The sequence below is a fragment of the Parasteatoda tepidariorum genome, chromosome 2 (genome assembly GCF_982258835.1).
Source record: "Parasteatoda tepidariorum strain Cologne lab strain chromosome 2, Ptep-v5.0, whole genome shotgun sequence".
NCBI classification, from domain to species: domain Eukaryota; kingdom Metazoa; phylum Arthropoda; class Arachnida; order Araneae; family Theridiidae; genus Parasteatoda; species Parasteatoda tepidariorum.
The window spans coordinates 68,805,900-68,826,440 of NC_141756.1; the positions used below are offsets into that span (position 1 = coordinate 68,805,900).

General features: G+C 28.5%; 1 long non-coding RNA gene across 2 annotated transcripts in view; it reads right to left on the reverse strand.

The window, feature by feature from the left end:
* Positions 1–3,280: 3,280 nt before the first annotated feature.
* LOC147815833 (uncharacterized) overlaps positions 3,281–20,541 on the reverse strand; it is a 376,705-nt gene continuing 359,444 nt past the window's right edge. For both annotated transcript variants that reach the window (XR_015431408.1, XR_015431409.1), the window contains 2 exons: positions 15,167–15,224; positions 3,281–3,418 (listed from right to left, as the gene is read on the reverse strand). This is a non-coding gene — a long non-coding RNA (uncharacterized LOC147815833). The remainder of the gene's footprint in view (positions 3,419–15,166; positions 15,225–20,541) is intronic.

Consider the following 20,541-nt stretch of genomic DNA (forward strand, 5'->3'; position numbering starts at 1 on the left):
ACTACCAAAAATTTTTCAGCAAACTCTGAGGGGTGGACTTGGAAGAAAAGGAACTCCAAGAATTGATTTAATGGAGTTTTTCATTGCAGAAGGGGGCTTTCCAATGGGTCCTTCGGGATTTGATGAATTGATTCTACCAGGTGGGATGCGGATAAATATGCCGGGGGAAGGGGCCAGCACCGAACATTTTTTTTTCTATTCTGGAAGACCAGGAGCAACTTCGACCCCATCTGGAACTCCTCTGTTGAACCAACAGGCTGACGCTGAAGGTGAGAGCAGAGGAAGTGCCACATGTGTGTCAGACAAGCCAGAAGAAAAATTAGATTCCTTTTTATTTTCTTCTTAGACTACCGATGGAAATATGGGAAAAATTATGAACTTAATTAGGTGTATCTTCTTTTCATCCAATGTGGTGAGTAATTCTATGGTGATGGATGGAGATTTTTTTTTGTCTTTTAGACATATTGCTGTTATCGTGCTACTTCAGAAACGAGTTCTGACTTAAAAAATTGCTTTTTTAATAGTTATTGTATTGTTAAAATTGGTGATGGAGTTTTTTAGTGTGCATCTGTGTTGACAGCTAGTTGATTTAATATGTAGGGAAGATAATAATATATATATATATATATATATCTCGAGTTTTAATGAATAACTTTCATTAGCAATTCAGAACATATTAACTACCAAAGGCTATTAATTATTTTGAAAATATGTTATGATCTTAATTTCATTAATTATTTCTTTGAAAATATTTTCTGAATGAAGCATGAATTTTTTTTTATCATATCGCTTTTATCAATACTAATCTTAAAATTGGGTCTTACTTCAGACAGATGCATTTATAGGCTTAAATTGGCATCTAGTCTAGTCTGATTTTAGAGCATGTATGAACGCATAATCTGAAAATATTGCTTTTATTAAAATAAAAACGAACAAGGAAGAAAATAAACTTTTAAAATGGTTATCGGAGAAACATACTTCTTCATAATTGAATTTAGTTATTTTGATTCGATACGAAATATAGTTGAAGTTTTTTATAAATCCATACATCCTTTTCATAATTCATTCCTTATATGAACGGCAGATGGGCACACGTGACGTCAGTTCGTGAATAATCACGTGACTCCCCGTTTCAGGGGAAAACAAAAGTAAGAGTTTTTTGCTTAAAAATAACTTAATAGCACTCCTGGGAAAGTAATAAAATGTATTCTGGGAGTATTGAAGGATTCCGAATGCATTAAGATTTTAAAAAAATATGACTGTAATTGTCCATTGTCAAACGTAAGATCCTATTGAGGAGTGGAAGTAAACGATACCATAAAAACCGGAAGTAAATAAGGCATTTACTTCGGGAATATTTAGAAGGGGTTTTGCTATTGGAATAAAGGAACACAAAATAATTAGATAGTGTGGAAATCTTTATACTTTCTTTTTAATTTTAATTAATTAATTAATTTATTCTTCCAGGGCTGGAAACAAAGAGTTGAAATGGAAAAAAATAGTAAATTTGACAAAATGACTAATGAAAAACAAAAAAGAGAAAAGAATTGAAATCTATGGAGCATCATTTAGCTTTCCACAAAACAAGATGTTAGAAGATACCTGATCAACTTCGGTTCTGTTTTTCATTTTTAGATCTTGCTGTTTTAGAAGCTGTGAAATCTTAAAATATCAAACTCATTCTTTTACCATTTTATTATTATTTTTTCCCCAATGCTCACCCGATTAACACTCGTCTTACAAGTATCAGCAATGCAGATTTGTTCACCACTCTTTCAGGGGCCAATATTTGGTGAACCAACGTTGTTCCCACAGTAAGGACAGATAGTACAGAGAATGAAAGAACATCCATGCCTTGTCCGGGATTCGAACCCAGGACCTTTCTGATGTGAGGTCAGCCAGGGCCACCTTGATAGGAGAAGTTATTAGATCAGGGGGCAACGACACTCGTTTCGTGATGTCACACTTCACGATTCATCTACGTTTATTCATTTTCTCTTCAGATTTTATTAGTTTAAATGTTGTTCTAAGGAGATTGCTTCATTCATTAAATATCAAACTCTGTTAGAAAGGGAATCTTCACTTCAACGAAAACATAATTGTTGAATTTCCTTAGAAATAATTTCAAAAAAATATTTATTTACTTTTTTTTGCATAAAATGTAATAGAATTTAATTTATTCTAATTAAAAGCAATATAAATTTCATACTTATACTTCAGTTATTCTTTTTTTTGCATCGTTAATTACCAAACATATAACTTCACAAACTTAGCGCAAATGAAATTATCATCCAGAAGAAAAGTTGTAAAGATCCGAATGTATAAAGAGCTAACTAGTTTATTTAATAAATAGTCTTCTGTAAAACATTTTAATTAATTACATTTTTTAATTAATTGGTAAATAGTCCTTCTACACTTTACCTTAATTAAATTTGAAAGAATGGAATTGCGATGTAGCTGAAATGTTGCTTATTAATAATTTATTACAAATTATATTTCTTGTACATACAAGTTGAACAACCTGCCACATTTTTATAATTCAACTAAATCTTAATCAGACAGGAAACTAATCAAAGAAAAAATTTATTTCAGTTCTTTACAATTTAATGTGAATTAAATTTTTATAATTGATTAATATCGTAAAAATATTTCACGCTATGCATTTAACAAAACAAGACTATTGTTAATCAATAGTGTTTTAAAGACATAAATTCACCAAAAGCTTAAACGTTACTGATGCAAACTTTGAAATATATAAAAGAAAAAAGAGAAAAACTAAGAAATTTAAAAAAATTAATAAGTTTTATTTACTGCTCATAACTTGCAAATATATAGAACTCAAAAAATAAGTTATAAAAATAGAGAAAACATAGAAAATATGAAAGATTAATGAAAATAGAAGAAGAAAAAATATTAAAATATAATAAAATAATTAAATAAATCTATATATTTTGTGTTATAATATATAAAGTCTTACCAACTGGAACAAAATATAATTTGTTTTTCATTACCATTCGTAAATTTTTAAAATTTTAAAACTAAAATTCTTTATCCTCATCATCCAAGAAAATGCCAATTGACAAAGCTACCTTTGTTTAAATTTACAACATTTCTTTTTCACGAAACAATATCAGAAATTAGTAAAGAACATATGAATGGAAATTATTTAAAACAAGGATATATAATCTTCATCTCCCAGATCATGAAGTGAAACGACTTTTGACGATTTTATATATGATTTATACTAGAATCAACACAGCATGGAACTTTCAGAAAATCAGTTGGAACGTGAATCGTGACGTCAAAGCTGAAGATCATTATCAGACCCCCTCATCAATTACAACTCCTCCTTTCAAGGCGACCCTGGGTCAGTTCCCTGACCACTACACAGACCACTCAGCTCATTCTCTTACCTTATCTAAAAGAGAACAACTGAAAGGTATTTCAAGAACAAATTCAATAATCATTAAGTTAAAAAGTTAAAAAAAAGTTAGTTAAAAGCCCTGTAAAGTTCATAAATTTTTTTTTAAAAAAATACAACGATCTACAACTAACTCAATAATGCAAGATCCCGTTTTTTTTTTTTTTTTTGAAAATCTTTTCTGGATTAGGAAGAAACTAATCCGAACGCCGATTACCTGTCACAACATGTATCAGATCCCTTTAATCTGGCTGTTTCTTTTGATGTAGAAGTTTCGAATTGTCAAACGAAATCTCCTTTTTTAGGAGTGGAAGTTAAGTAAACGAGACCCTGAAAACCGGAAGTAAATAAGACATTAACTTCGGGAATACTCAGAAGGGGTTTTGCTATTGGAATAAAATAAAAAGAATTAGATAACGAGGAAATCCTTATTCTTTTGTTGTTTTTTTTACTTTTAGCAGACCCATAAACAAAGAGTTGAACAGAAGAAAAAAGAAGTAAATTTGGCTGAATAACTAATGAAAAACAAACTAGAAAGGAATTGAAATCCATGGAACATGATTTAGCTTTCTACAGAACAGGATGTTAGAAGATCCCTGATCAATTTTGGTTCTCGTTTTCATTTTTAGATCTGTACTTTTTCCCTTACCTATTTTTAAACAATTTCGACCTCTTACTTTTATACCAAGTTTTTCAATGACTTCTACTAATACGATGGGAAAAAAAAGGAAGAAAATGTCTGCGTCAGCTTTGCTAGGAGGTAAATTAATTTGTATTTTTGGGATTCCTTAATTTGCATTTTCAATTTTTTCTTTCTGTTCTGCTATGTAATCATCTCGTTGCGAAAGGCTTATAGTAGATTTTTTCGTGTGAATTAGAAATGGCTGTGGCTACATTTTTCGCATGAGTGGTTTTCCGTAAGACCCTGGAGTGAAAGGCTTGAAATGCATTAAAAGTTTCGTGTGCAAGCTGATTTTTTTTTTTTTTTTTTGAAAATGAAATAAGTTAATTGAAATAAAAAAAATTAGGAAAATAAAATGCAAATTGCTTGCACCGAAATTTTGAGTTTATTCTGAAAATGCAATAAATTTTAAATTAAATTAATTCATACATTTTTTATGTCACTCAAATGTTGATATGTATTTTTCAAATGAAAAAAAAAATTTAACCGGCTATTTCAGAAAAAAAATTTTTTTTTTCTCTCATCATGCATCGCCAATATTCTTAATTACTGGATTTTATTTATTTATTTAAATCGATGTTTATTTCTGTAAATAATTCGTCAGCTGGGCATGCTTGAAACTCAATAAAAAATTTTAAAAATGAACAATCAATTAATTGTTTCACATTTTAAAATTAACTAAAATATGTATGCTACGACGTAGTTCCGAGTTTATCTTTTAGACAATTTTCCGTAATTTCGGAAATTAGTGGATATTTAATTTTATTTATGTCCAATTCAATTACTATCCACTTATAATTTTTCCTTTTAATTAACATTTTTACTTAATCTATTGAATGCCGATTTTTACTGAGTTTTGCTTCAGAAAAAGATTAAAGGAAATATGGACAAAACATTTACAAGAAGCCGAAGCCCCGGAAAAAAACTCTTGCAGATTGATTTTCATAAAACAAATGCGCTCTTCTTTCTCAAATATCTTTTCAAGTCATTTGATCCATAATATCCAAATTTCTTTGCTAGGCTTGCTGCCGTAATTATTAATCATAAGATCAAATAAAAATATTATTGAAATCTCAAAATATTTATTAAATTGAATGGTATTTTGGTTTCTAAAATGCATTTTACTGCTGAGTATGGATTCATTTTATAAATAAAGATTGCATTTCCAACGAATTAGAGATTATTTATATGAAGTGATTCTTTTATTTTGAGAAAGAGATTATTAAAAGTTTCATCTGTTTTAAGGGCTAATCTACAAATAAATTATAATTCACTTTAGGTTTCGTTTTAAAATCCTTCAATTCTATATAGTTATTATTTTAGATGTTGCTTAAATCTATAGATAATGAACATTAGTATAGATAAATTTATACATTTTCCGTATCTCATTCGTTCTTGTAGAGCAATTAAAATACTAAAATACTAAATAAATAATTTGAAATTATCACATTCATTATGAGAACTTAACAATAATAATAACAAAATATATGCATAGGAAAATTGTACAACTGATATTTTATTTTATAGCAGTCATTGAACAGCCGAATCAATTTTTGAGTTTTCCAATACCAACGTTCGAAGCCTTGTAATTTTGATCCCAATCCAGAAAACAGGGGAACTTCTGGATTAAGTATAGGGAAAAATTTGTCTTCGTGGAGGACTTTTTGATGCAACTAACCCGCATTTGCTTGCATGGAGAGGGATTTACCACGAAAACCTCCCACGGTTAGCCTGACACTAAGGAAAGTCTAACCCATGATCCGTTTACCACTAAGAATGTTTTACATCAGCACTGAGATTGGTGCGAGCCGGGTGCGGAATTCGTATTGATCAGCTATCGCTGGAATTGGGACCCGGGTCACCTCATAGGGAGGCGAGCACTCTATCCCCTGAACTACCACAGCTATGTACAGCTGATATTAGAGAATGTCTTGCGTCCCACAAAGCTTTTTAGTTGGAAAAACTGGCTACATTAGTTAATTTAATTTTTTCCTTATTCTCTCAAAAGTAACTGTTATTGCTTTACGAAAAAATTGATGCTTATTTACCAATCAAATGATAATTAAATTTAGAATAATGAGTAATCACAATGTACTTTAAAGGTACACTGCACTCCAAAATCTTCATAAATCACTAGCACATTAGTTTGTAAACACATTTTCGAAAACAATTTTGTTCGCGAAGCTTTTAATTTCCAAATTACTAGGTGACACGATAAATATAAATTACCATTTGAGAAGTATGCGCAAAATGTGCTAGAAATGGAAGACAAATGAGTTTATGACATCGGCGTCGTATAATTTAGAAATTTCATAAACACCTATATGGATTTCCCAAAATTGTTAAATATAACTTTTGCACACACAGGGGGGTATTTACAAGAAGCTAAATCATTTTACTGGCACCCTCCCCTTCGGGCCTAGAGGGCAAGAAACACCCAATTCCGGTGGAGGAAAAACTCGCGAAGCACCTTGCGAAATAAAAAAATTCAAATATTTTGACCTTTGCTTTTGAGAACTTGAGAGAAAACAAACAAACTTCAAAAGCCCATTGTTTTTGTCTGATGATAAAAGGTAACAAACTGTACAAAAACCTTCTTTATATACACCCCTCGCGTGACCTCCGACCTCCTAGTCATTCTTGGAGTGCAATAATAATAACAATGTATACTTACTGGGTGCGGAGGGTTAAGTTAAATTTGCTTTTCGATCAAGCCACTCCAACAATGGTAGAAACTGCCCATATTCAAATTCAACTTAACAATTTATTCTGCACCATCTAAAAAGGGGTTCCTATTCGGATTTGGTTGTTTATGGCATACTCAAACCTACTCTTACAATAATGGCCTAGCCAGGACGGATGAAGACGTTCGTTTTTAGGTGCCTTGATACCCATCGAATTTTTCGATATGCACAATGGAATAAGAGCCTTGGAAGGGGTTTGTGTGCTTGTGGAGCTATGTATTGTTACGGGTGCTTTTTTCCTTCACCCTTCCCGTATTGAAATAAGAAGTTTGGAAAGGTCGGAGATGTATGCTTTGTTGATAGGATTGAATTGTCAAGTTGATTTACGTAGGTAGCTTGACGAATCTATTAGAGACGTGTATCCGGTCGGCCATATGTCGGTGGCGCCAATAAATCTCTAAGAAATTTTATTTTTTTGAGAATTAAAAAGCGCAATGAAATCTTATTACGAAAATATTTTTTATTAAAAGATTTTTATTGTAAAAGATTTGTATTGAAAAATAAATATGCTTGAGGTTTTGCTTTATAGAATGATGAGTGATACAATTTATTTGATACAAGGTTTAAACGTAAAATAGTGTAAATCATAAGTTGGAATCCTTTCCCTGCCAAACAGAAAGAACGCCGAAACATTCAGCAATAATAGAATATTCAATATTTATTCATTGTTTCTTCGTTGTAAATAAATCCACGTTGGATAAAACAGTAAAAATAAAAATTTACCATTATATTAACGTACGATTATATTATTAATTTTCCTACGGCCCCACGATGGAAAGTTATAAGCATATTTACGAAATTTCTTCTAGACAGTGGAATAAATCAAAATTGGTAATAAGGTGCTTTAGCATACAACTGTTGAACAATAAAAATTAATTTTAGCGAAGCGATGATAACAAATCCACGTTTGGTAAAACAATAAAAAAAAATTCTATTATATCAACTTACAATTGTAGTATTAATTTTCCCACGGCCCCACGACTAAAATTTATATGCATATTTTGATTTATTCTAGACCGTGCAATAAATCGAAATTCGGCATAAAATGCTTTAGCTCAGTGATCTCCAAACCCCGGGCCGTGAATCAAACAGTACCGGGCCGCCCAAGGAACATTAAATTATTTCCATTTCATTTACTGTTGAGTATTTCTCTCGGGTTTGTAGAAATTACCATGGGCCAGAGAGCTGAGATAATTCACCTAAAGCTGCACCAATAACCCACATGCAATTGTATTTAATTTTGAAGGCATGTTTAAATAAAATTAAAGTGATGAAATCAAAACAATCTAAATTGTAAGCAATAAACGTCTGTCCCCTCCAGCGTCAGAGGGCCGTATGTTGACCAGTCCGTGGCGATAAAAATGTTGGACAGCACTTCTTTATCATACTACTGTTGAGCAGCACAAATTAATTTTAGCGGAACGATGGCTTAAAAAAAAATGGTACGATTGAACTCTAATTGCTATACTTTTTTCGATAGTAAATTTTTTTTAATAAACCTTCGTATTTGTCCTTAACTTTCCCATGGCCGCACATTTATAACAAAAAACTAAGCAATAAATATAAGTAATCCTACTTACTGCAGTAAAGAAGGTTAACTTAAATTTACAATTTAAATTTGAAGCAATTCGGTAAAGATTTGTATCAGATATTAACTTCGTCGCTATGAAAAATGTATTATTCAGATACACGCGCTTTGAAGTTTTTAATAAATATGCAGTCGACTATAAGGGAATTGAATATTTGAGTACTTTCCCTTTTAAATAAATAAAAAAAAAATATAATAAAACGATATATTTTTCCAAAATTCTAGTGTCTAAACCACACAAACTTTGGAAAAAATACCATGAGGATTACTTTCGACCTATAACGCTATTCACATTTTATGCAATAAGTGAAAAAAAATTTCTTTTTTATTCCATGATTTAGATTAAAAGATTTAAGTCTAAAACACGCTCTAAGATATATATTTGAAATATTTACTTTTTATCAATATTTTTACTAAGAATCTCATGAATATCCATTCTATTTCTTTTTAAAATTATTAATAAAATGAATTTTTTTCCCATAAAATATGTTTCCTATCACAATATTTCTTGATATAATGTGATTTAAATGATAAGTTTTAATTTTTATTTTGAAGAATACATTTAAAAAGTTCTAATTTTTTTCTATACACTTATAGGGAATAGCTGGGTTTTTTTCTTATGTAAACTCATAAAAAACGTTCTATCCAGAACAAATTAAACACTTTTCAAGAATAAAAAATCAAAACATTACTTTAATTGAAAAAATTTCTCAATAAGAACTTAATTTATGAGTGTTATATAGTGTTATTCATATGTAAATCGATAAACGATAAAAAAAAACTTCTTACCCCGTAATGGTAATTGAAGTTGTACTCTTTGAATTATCTTTTTTTGTGCACGTGACAGTACTCTAGTACTTCTGTATTTACCTTTTATTGAAATAAAAAATAAATTAAAATGAAACTGGTGTCAAGAAAGCTAATTAAATCCAAAGTGTAAAGCATAACAATGATAACTTAATTATTTAAATCTTTTGTTTTTTTAGCAGCCAGTTTTTTTCCTTTAATTTCTTCTTTCATTTTTTTAACGTTTTATTTTTTTGCGTTCCCTTTTTAATTTACGTACTTTTAATTGAACTATTTTATTTACAGTTTAAGTTATTATTCCTTCGCGAGCGAGCTTTGAAAAAAATAAGGTTTTTCGTTTTAATATCATTAAAGATTAACATAATTTAAAAGCGGTTTTTTTTAATTAAATTCCCCATTTCAATTTTAGTACTTCATCATGGAAGTTCTACGCTATAAAGAGTTTTTGAATTGCATATAAACATACATATTCAACGTGGTAAAAGTACATTAGTTTTAAAATAAAGAGATTGAATAAATTAGAATTAAGCGGATTTCAGAGGCGAAGATAATATCTATAGATACATAAAGAAAATGTCAGAAGTACTTTGAAGATTTTAATAGGTTTTGTGATTGTAAATGCTAAAAAAAAATAATTAGTTTAATTTATTTATAATGCGAAAACACTATTTATGTAGCTATTGTGCGATTTCGGAAAGAAAGTTCATATGTAATGAGTTATATTTTCTCAGCAAAAATTACTTTATGTTTGAAAGTGGCTTGAAAACACTTTTAATTGCCGCTATACAGCCTAACTTGTTAAAATCGTGTTAATTTATTTTTCGAATTTGATTAAATGGTTATTGAAAATACGAAGCGATTTGTCTAACTCTGATTAGCAATAAACTATTTAAAAATTATTGCTTATTAATTTCGTTGCTAGAATGTAGCGTAACCGAGAAGCATGAAGTAAATATTATAATACTGGAACACTATTTATGCTGTGATAGTGCAATTTCGGAAAGAAAGCTCATATGTAATGAATTATATTTTCACAGGGAAAAAATGTTCGATATTTAAAAAAGAATAAAAAAATATTTGTAATTTTTTCTAAATCACCAAATCTGTTTAAGGCGAGTTAATTTATTTTTCAAATTTAATTAAATGTGATTGAAGACTATTTGACCAACTTTGATAAGCAATGAAATGTTTTTTTAAAAAATTATTGCTTATTAATATCGTTGCTTGTGCATAGCGTAACAGAAAAACATGAAGCAAATATTATAATGCTAAAACATTATTCATGTAACGATTGTGCATTTCCGGAAAGAAAGCTCATATGTAATAAATTATTTTTTCGCCGAAAAAAAAAAATGTTTGAAAGTGGATTAAAATTATTTTTAATTTTTTCTAAATCGAAAACATTGTTAAAGCCGTGTTAATTTATTTTTCAAATTTAATTGAATCGTTCATGGGCTGCAATAGCGGCAAAACTCAAAAAAATCATGTTTTGAGATAAGTGGGTTTAAAGTTTTCATTGCGAAGCAAAATGCATAAGAATTGCTTTAGTTTGGAAGGTTTAGAAAGGTTTGCTTGAACGAAGATTGCCTTCAAGTTGAATTATGAGTTGTCTAGTATTGCTGCTAAAAAGAATGTGTATTTTCATATTTACACCTGTTCTTAGTTTGTCCAACTTTAATAAGACAAAAGAATTTATAAAAAATTGTTACTTATAAATTTTTTTGCTCGTACACGACGCAACAAAGAAAACAAAGTTTTATTTGGACCTTTTTTTTTAGTTTAGTGTACGTATTTTCATAATGTTCCGTGTAGCTCATGTTTAGGTGTGAAAATGAAAATAATAATATCTATCACTTTGAAGATTTTAATAAGCTTTATGTTCATTAGATGCTAAAAAAAAATTTATTAGCTTTATTTATTCATATTGTAGAAACACTAATATGGCGTTGTGAAATTTCGGGAAAGAAGCTAATACATAATGAATTATATTTTCCCCGAAAAAAAATACTTAAAATTGGTTTAAATTTTTTTTAATTTTCTCTTTTTACTTTTTTACTTATTATAATCTTTTTGTATTTTAAAAATTTTTAGAATTTTCAGGGTGTGATAGCTATTTTTGAACCATTTTGAAAAGCAAAATGCTTAAGCTACCCTATCAACAGCAGCTTTTAACAAGCGATAGTAAGGTATGTCATAAAATACTCCTAACACGCTGAACTCGCTTAAAGTATTTCAAAACGCTACAGCTCAAATTTAGATAAAATTCCCTCGCCCACTATTCTAAATTTAAAATTGTTTCAACTTTGTCCAGGCATTTTATCCTCTGGCATATATATCTAAATAAAGTTTTTATCCCTTTTTCTATAGCCTAATATCGAGCAGCGAAAACAACGTAATCTATTGACACAAAGCATGGTAGAATAAATTCGCAGGTACTTTATCATGCAAGTGCTTCTTGCAAAATCTCTTATGTACCTCCTTCGTGTACAATAGAGGGTTGAATAATAATAAAAAAAGAAGATAAAATATTTTCGAAATTACACTACTCTTCTTGTTATAAGAAAATGCTTTTGAAAATGCTATCCCCTATAACTTCCGATCGAGTGGTTTTGAAATACTTTTTCTTGAAGCGAGCGGTCATCCATCATTTTCTAAACAGTTCTGGAAAAAGTTGTATTTTCAGAAATACCATGTGGATTTTATATTTTTATCCCGAAAACATTGAGTGTGACGGGCAATTCAGAAACGCATGAAGAGGGTTTTTAGGCCTTACATATGCTGCAATCATTTATCTTGGGATCTGAGGATAATGGAAAAAATACGGAAATGAAATGAAGATAATGAAAATAGCATTAAGGCGAAGAAAAAGTGCTTGGTTTTAAGTTTGAAAATTGCAGATTACTGTTATTCGTCAAATAATTATGGCATTTCCGAGGATTATGAATTAATCAATTTTGTAATTGACGTAAAAAATCCTCAAAGTATTATTGTGTCCAGCGATGTATTGATTGTGGTAATTTATTAGTAATATATATATATTACTAATAAATACCTATATTACTATAGTAATTACAGGTATTAGGGTTATTGTGATAATAAGCACCAAATCTATTAATATTGACACAGTTAGAAGTCTTTTATTTACGAATTCCAATCACCATAATGCCTAAAACCCGTAGTTGTCACCCAAGTAAAGATTCAGTAAAATTTAACATAAAAAACCGTTATTTTTAATTCCATAGCTTATTAAATCCTAAAAATTTTTAATTTTTGAAGTCCTTCAGTACTGTGGCGATAGATATGGAAGAGATGGATAATGGAAGAGATATATTCTTTCTGTTAAATTTTCGAATCAATTTACTCAAATTTAATCGAGATGTTTTATACAGAAAGTGCTATAGGCATGCAATCACATTTCTTTTCAGGGACTGGTTTGATGATGGGTACTTATGTGTGCACTTACTTTTAAAACTAGTACTCAAATAGTTATGAAATAAATTAATCAAAGTGCTTGATAAAGATAAGTCACGCTTTTTCCATAGTCGATATTTTTATTTCAAATTGAGTTCAAATATATAGGTTAAAATTTTCTGAAATTTACAGCACTATAACAGCATATTGCACAATTTCCTACACAGCATGTTTTTCACTAAAAACTTTCTGCTGAAAAATGTGAAGATGTGACTTATCATTATTTCACCGCAAGCTCTTCAATTAGAAATTTAATTAATTATCTCTCCCTTACAGTCGATTTAATATACTTACTTTTATCAATTCATGTAATGAAGAGATTTATCAAACCATGCAATGTTACAGTCAACATCTTTTATATATATATATATATATATATATATATATATATATATATAAATATATATATATATATATATATATATATATATATATATATATATATATATATATATATATATATATATATATATATATATATATATATATTTATATATATATATATATACCACAAGTTTTTTTGAGTGCCCAAAAAAAAAACTATAGTTGCACGAGATTGGCAAGTCCATCCTCGTCTGTTAATTAAGTAATGCAGATAATTAATTATTCCGGCATCAAGTATGATTCATTAAATTTTCCCTCAAAAAGTAATTTCAAACATTCAGATTGCATTGACAAGTTAATTTCCCCAACGTTTTCCTTCAGGGAAAAATCACATACCTGCCAATATTACGTAAACAAATCCAAGGTGTAAATAACTAAGTTAAAATACGGGAAGAATGTCACAAATTAGTTGCGAAAATCCGCGAGTAACAACTTTAAAGAACTCAATGACATATTACTAAATACTTTAATAACTTTGTCCACCAAAACATCGGTTCTCCCAACTTATAATTTCAGGAAAGAAAAACAGAGTATATCTTCCCCACTTTCAAAACAAGATAAGTTTGAAGTGTGATTCTTTTGCTAAGTTAACGTCATCAAACTTCACTAAAAGTCTTAGTTAGTTACTAGTTAGTTAAATTCTTCATAGCATCAAACAGTTTGAAAGTAAACAATTTGAAGAACAGCTTTCGTAATTAATTCCCTCTTGTGTTCCGTATGGTTAGTGGAAGTTGACGGAAAAGTTAATCGACTTAGTTGTGTGTGTTATCGCGAAATTTGTTGCGAAAATAAATTTCTACATTTTCATTAGTTCAATTTGCTTTTAGAATTGAGTCAAATTTAAGTCTGACTGAAAAGTATAACGATTGAGAAGTAACTGATCAATTTTATTTATAAAATCTTGAATAGTTACACTTTGTTACAATTCCGAAAATGATCAACGATTTTAAAAATCATTTAAGGAAAAATGAAAAGAAATAGAAATGTATGATTTGTTGCGTCCTGCTTAGTAAACAGAAAAGTGTTTTCAAAAGCTTTAAAATTAGGTACAGGTCCTCAACAAATGACGCACATCCACTTTCGGGTCAATCCTTGTTAACTAACAAATCAAACGCGCTTAAGTATTGCAGTTAGAACGCGCTATGAAACAAAATCCCCTCTATTTACGCTTTTAGCTCAATTTGCGCTTCTGTTTCCATATTTTGTAATCTGGCAATCTTATTACGAAAATATTTCAAATCATTCTTGAAAAATTTCTTGTACATGTAAGTTCATCTGAATTCGCTATTCACTTTATATATTTCGTTTAGTGTTTTGTTAGTTTTTTTTTTCTTTTCATTTCATTTTCACATTGAGGATCGAGCTAAACGGAAGTAAGTGATTAATCGGAGAAACATGGAGTTGTAACTGTTCCATATTTTAACGAGATTCAAAACTTATATAATAGTATAATAAAATTTGTCCCAGAAATTTTTTCTTCAACAAAGTCACAAACGTATTCCTACAATAACAAACCAAGAATCATTGCCGGGAAAATCTACATCAGTTTATTGTGTATTGTAATTTTCTTTGCACTGTGATTAATTTTAACCAATTTTTTTTAAAGACAACTTCTTTTATCCGAATAATTTCTTTTCTTTCCTAAATGCAAAGTTGGGATGATAAACACTTCACAGTATTAACTTATAAAACTAAGTTCTTAAAATTCATAATTACCTTTAACTAATTTACATAGAGTAAAAATTTGAGAACAAAGAGAAAGAAACAATAAAGTAAGAATAATTTTAATAGTATAATTTTATACTATTAAAATTATTGTTACTTTATTATTACTTCATATATAAAATATATATTCAATATATATACATATATATGCAAATAAAGCATTTCTTGTAGATTTTCAAATTTCAGTAAGCTATACAAAAATGATAATAATTTATATAATATGACCTGACGTATTATACTTCAAAGTATTCGATACAAAACTGTTCTTCCAAGCCGTTAACAAAATATCTAAATATGCTGCAATGAGAACAAAATTTATGAATGAGTTTAATTTAATTTCTTACTTTTATTTTAGTTTTCCAAACAGAACATTTTCGTCAAATTCTTCATCTTACCATGGATCTATAAAGAATATAAATTACGATTATTAATTATCTATGATTTAATAAATAAGCGAGAAAATCACAAATTGAAAGTTGAAGAAAAAAATCGTGTTTTCAAAATTTGAAGTACAGGGTGGGATACAATAATCCGTTTTGTTAACTAAGTTAACTTAACTTAAAGTTAACTTTATTTTTATAATCTAGCCCATTTTTTTCAAACTGGTGGGTGTATGCTTCTAACCCCAAGAAGAGGTTGCACAATCCATTTGTTTTACCTCTTTAACTCCATTTCCTATAGTGTGCAACCTTTTTTAACAGCATAAATAGAAATCTATAAATAGTACAAAGATGCAAAACATGAGGAAAATTGCCCGGTTTGGATTTTTTTTAAAAATGTCTTCATTCACCAAAAAAAAAAATTTATTATTTTTTTTTTCAAATGCAAATTCAACTTTTTTTTCAATTTTAAGAAACCTTTTAGATACTTATCTCTGGAGTATTCAAAACAATGCTGGCGAGCATTTTGTAAATCCGCATCAAGCTTCGTGAAAACTTCTCGAATTTTTATTCCGGAATGAATGGCTAACTTACATAATGACTAATATGAATTCAAGGAACCGTAGTGGCTTTGGGGATAAAGCGTTCGACTTCAATGAGATGAACCGGGTGTTGCATTATTATTTTAAAGATATTTACGCGTAATTTCTTGGGTTCTAAACAAATTTAACTAGTTAAAAAACTAGAAAAAGATCGATAAATAATAAAAACTGAATTATAAAAATACATACTAAAATAAATAAGTTTGATGAACAATGAATGAATTATTTTTAAAATATTTTAAACTATTGTTAGGAAGTTAAAAAAATCATCAGTAACAGGCACCGCGGAACAGTTCCCCCACTTTTTATAAAAAAAAGGTAACACAGCGTCTTCTAAAATTAAAATTTTTCACTCAATATTCGTGTAATTTAATTAACAATTGAAAGAAAACCGAATAATTCATTTGTGTCAGAATTTAAAAAAAGAAATGTTTCTAATTCAAGTGAGCTATAACATTTCCTTGCTGAAAACTGCTACCAATAATCCCTTACTCATTCCCCTTACCCAATAATCTCTTACAATCATATGTCACAGTGAACAGTATTTTATTTTTCAGTTTGCTGTTGTTTTTTTTCCCAACAGGTACTAAATTTTATTCAATTCACACTTAGTTTTCACAAAAAGTTTTTTTTCCGCATAATTAACAAAATAAAAAATATTATTTTCGTTTTTAGAAACAGACGTTTCAATTTGGCAGGTCCCTTCTTCAACTTCGAAAAAGAATGAAAACGCCTAGGTTCATTTTCAGTTCCGGATCAAACAAGGCGTCTCTTAAGTTTATTTTTTTTCACACACGCTACCATTTAGCCTTAAATGATGAAGAGAAGACGAAACTGTTGCACACTTGTGCCGCCATTTAAGATTTGTTTTTAGCGATAAAATGTCAAGAGCCCTATTTAATGAAGAAAAAAAAAAATTCTTTTTATTAACAGCAACTCTTATTACTCATTTTCAGATGGAACTAAAAGGAAATATACTTTTTTCTTGCTTTTTATGGAGGATGTTCGTTCTATAGCAAAGATTCTACTTCTTCGGTACCCTCCCATCAAACAACCTCCAACTATCCCTTCGAACGTTGTTAACGAACTTGATCAGTTCTTGATTGAAATAATTAAAGAATGTGAGAATAAAGTAGCAGACGACTTTCTGTTTTTTCTCAAAAAAAACAGCAGTTCTTTAAGAGAATTTCAACTGTATTTCTTTATAATTTGTTAGAAGGAAGAAAATAAAATTTATTCTTTTGATGTGAATTCTCCGTCCAGTTTCGTCAATTAAATTACATTTTAACTTTGGGAAGAATTTGTACCAATGCAACAGACAAAAGTGCTACTGAGAAAAAAAAAAGGAAAAAAAACGTTGTTGAACTTATTTGTTTTCAGTTTATAGCTTGATCACAGACGATTTTATTCGTGGAAGTTAATTTAATTTAGGGAGAAAGTTAATAATTTTGAATTGAGAAAATTAGCTGGATTTTCTCGAACTTTCTTTTTTATGAAGGGTTCTGTAATGAAAAAATAGAATAAGGCAGGAATGATGAAGAATATAATTCGAATGACTAGACGCAAAAATTATCAAACGAAATAACTTAACACTTCTAGATAATTCTTCTTATTCAGACATTGGCAATTTTAACTATAATTGATTTTCAAGAAAAGAAATTACTGAATTTCATTGATGCAAGAATTTTTTTTGGAAGAATCATTCTGTTTAATTTTTAGAAGAATTTTGTGTGAAATATGTTCAGCGATAATGGTGGAAACAACTTTTAAATTTCAAATACAAATTTGCCCAGAAAAAAATATTAAAAGACGAATACTTTGGAACATTTTATTATTTAAACATTTATAATTTATTTATAATATTTATAATTTATAATATTTATTATTTATAATTTATTATTAAGTGCAAAATTTATCACGCAAAAACATAACAAGGCATGAATTTGTTTGGATTGAAAAAGACGTTTAAAATTAGGTGGCTATACTGCGCCTAACTCAAACAGCATAATAGATTTATTCCATTATGCCGTTTGAGTGCGTTATGTCGTAATGAAACATACTAATACAATTTTACGGCGTAACAATTGAATACGGTTTTGCTATGCGAAACTTATGATAAAATGCACTTACTGCTACAAAATCAAACGGGCCTAAACATATACGTAACGTAAAATGGAGAAAAAAATTGTGGTAATGTTCTGTTTGTGTCTTGGAGGTAAAATTGATTTATGATAAGAGGCGATTTATTTGAGGAGTAAAATAATTTCTGTAAAAAGTGTTACAATTTGAGGAATGAAAAATAAGGAATAATTCCGATTAACGGAAGTAAATGAGGAATTAGAAAAATTAACGAAAGTAATTGAGGAGTTCAAATAACCAGCGAAAGCGAATTCGGAATAAGTGAAATTAACGAAAATAAGCGAGATTTAAGAAAAATTAATTATAATGAATAAGTAAAATTAACAAAAGTAAATGAGGAGCACACGAAATCAACAAGAATAATTGAGGAATAAGTTAAATTATCTTAGGGTAAACAAAGTATAAGTAAAACTATAGAAGGCAATTACTCATAACCCTTTGACGCAAAAGTTTTATTGAACACATCTCTTATATTTTTTCTCATTAATTTGTATTAATTTAGGGAGAAATAAGTGAAAAATATTTATGGTTATTTCATAACCATAAATTTTAATAATTTATGGTATGAAATACAGCATCAAACACCTTTATCTTTTTTCGTATTAAAGGTAAAATCTCCCATACATCGCTAACTTTCAAACAATAATTTTTTAAATTCGCACTTATTTGCAGTAATTTAGATCTAAGAAAAATAATTATTCATCATTGAAATGTAAAAAAAAAATTACAAAATTAATTACTGATAAAATTTTTGAATATGAACAGAAAAAAAAAAATTCTAACTACTGTTTTATGATTATCATATTTTAGAACAAATATAATTCCTATAATCTAACAGATTTTTTTTAGTAACTGTTAGACTGTTTTTTTATAATTAAAAAGTGCTAAAATGCATTTTTGCTTGCCAGGAAAAAAAATATGTACATAAAAGGGATACCGGCGTCCCATCTGCGTGAAAGGGTTAAAACCAGTTTTCTTATAATCATACTTCCATATGTAAATATTTCTTCGTTTACTTAAATTACATCAAAATCTATGATAATAATAATTATGGGTATAATATTTGTTTTCTGAACAGAAACTTGCTACATATTATAAATAATATAATTAAGTAATTTCGAAAAATAATTTCTGTCAAAACAGCAATTTGAGTTAATTATATTTTACAGCAAAAAAAGGAATCGACAACAAATAAAGCTAATTAAAATGTTATAAAGGTGTAATAAACAAATAAAACTAAATACAAAGTAAAAAAAAGAGCAATTTCGAAAAATAATAAAAGATAATACCAGCAATGATTTTCTTAATATGAAAATTGGCTAATTTCTTTGAAGAAAATAGCAAATCTTAACTCATATGAGAATGAAAAATAAATTACTAGACTTCGGTTTTTTGTGTGACAGGAAACAATGTAGAAGGAATTGGGAATAAATAAAGACTGCTTAACTAACAAACAGAAGGGAAAAAAACCAACAGCTGCTGTTTTCTCTGTAGTAGACTAACTACACATCGATCTTTCTAGGGTGATATAATTAATTATACTCCATCACTGTCGCCAAATAAATAGCGAAAAAAATCTCCTCAAATTTAATCTTTGGTATCTTTACTTTTGTCAGCTAGAATCACTGTGCAAGTATAACATATTTTATGCAAGCATAAGAACTTAATTAGCTTTTGCAATTTTAGTTTTTGGTTGAAATTTATTTCTTAAAAATAAAGAAAGCTCTAAAAAGATGGATATATTTAAAGGAGTACTTCAGTTTCAACCGATATTTAAACTAAAAGCTTTGAAAAATAATTTTATAAATAAAAATTTTAATTAAAATTGAAGGTTTCACTGACTTAACATCGAAAGGCTGAAATTTTTTTTTCATTGTAAGTAAACATTAAATTTAAATAGGAACTGTATAAAAACTAAAGGAAACAGCTGCACCATAAAAAAATCGCAAATAAAATCATACCAAATTTTTTTTTAAAAAATGATTATAGTAGAAAAAATAGTATTGCGAATAGCAATATTCTGGCAAAGAATGTATGGAGAAAAAAATAATTGTTTTTATTCAAACATAATAATGAAACTAAAAGCTATTATGCAACTAGATAAAAAAGATGTAGAGACTTATGTAGAGACAGATTACTTACAAATACAACTTTTAGTAAATATTTAAAATTTTTTATCATTTTATTTAAATTATATTCAGAAAATTTTTAAATCGTAAGGTACAAAATTTTTTACATCAATATAAAAAATGTAATTTTGTATAGAAATATACACAATTTGAGCGAAATGGGTTGAATAATTCCTGAAAAATTGAATTTAAAAAAAAAAAAACATATTTAAAATAATGTAAAAAATTTTATATCTCACAATTTAAAATCTTTAAGTAAAACATCTTTTTGATTATTAAATAAATTAATAAAAAATAATAAATATTTACTAAAAGTTATTCTTGCAATTGTGTGCAAAAATTTTTCAATCCTTTTACAGGGGTTCAAACTTTGGATCGCTCTTCTGATCAAACTATGGGGACCATATTTCCTAGATTGCGGATGTTCCCTGCATTTTAGGGATCAGAAATCCGAATCCGTTAAAAAAAA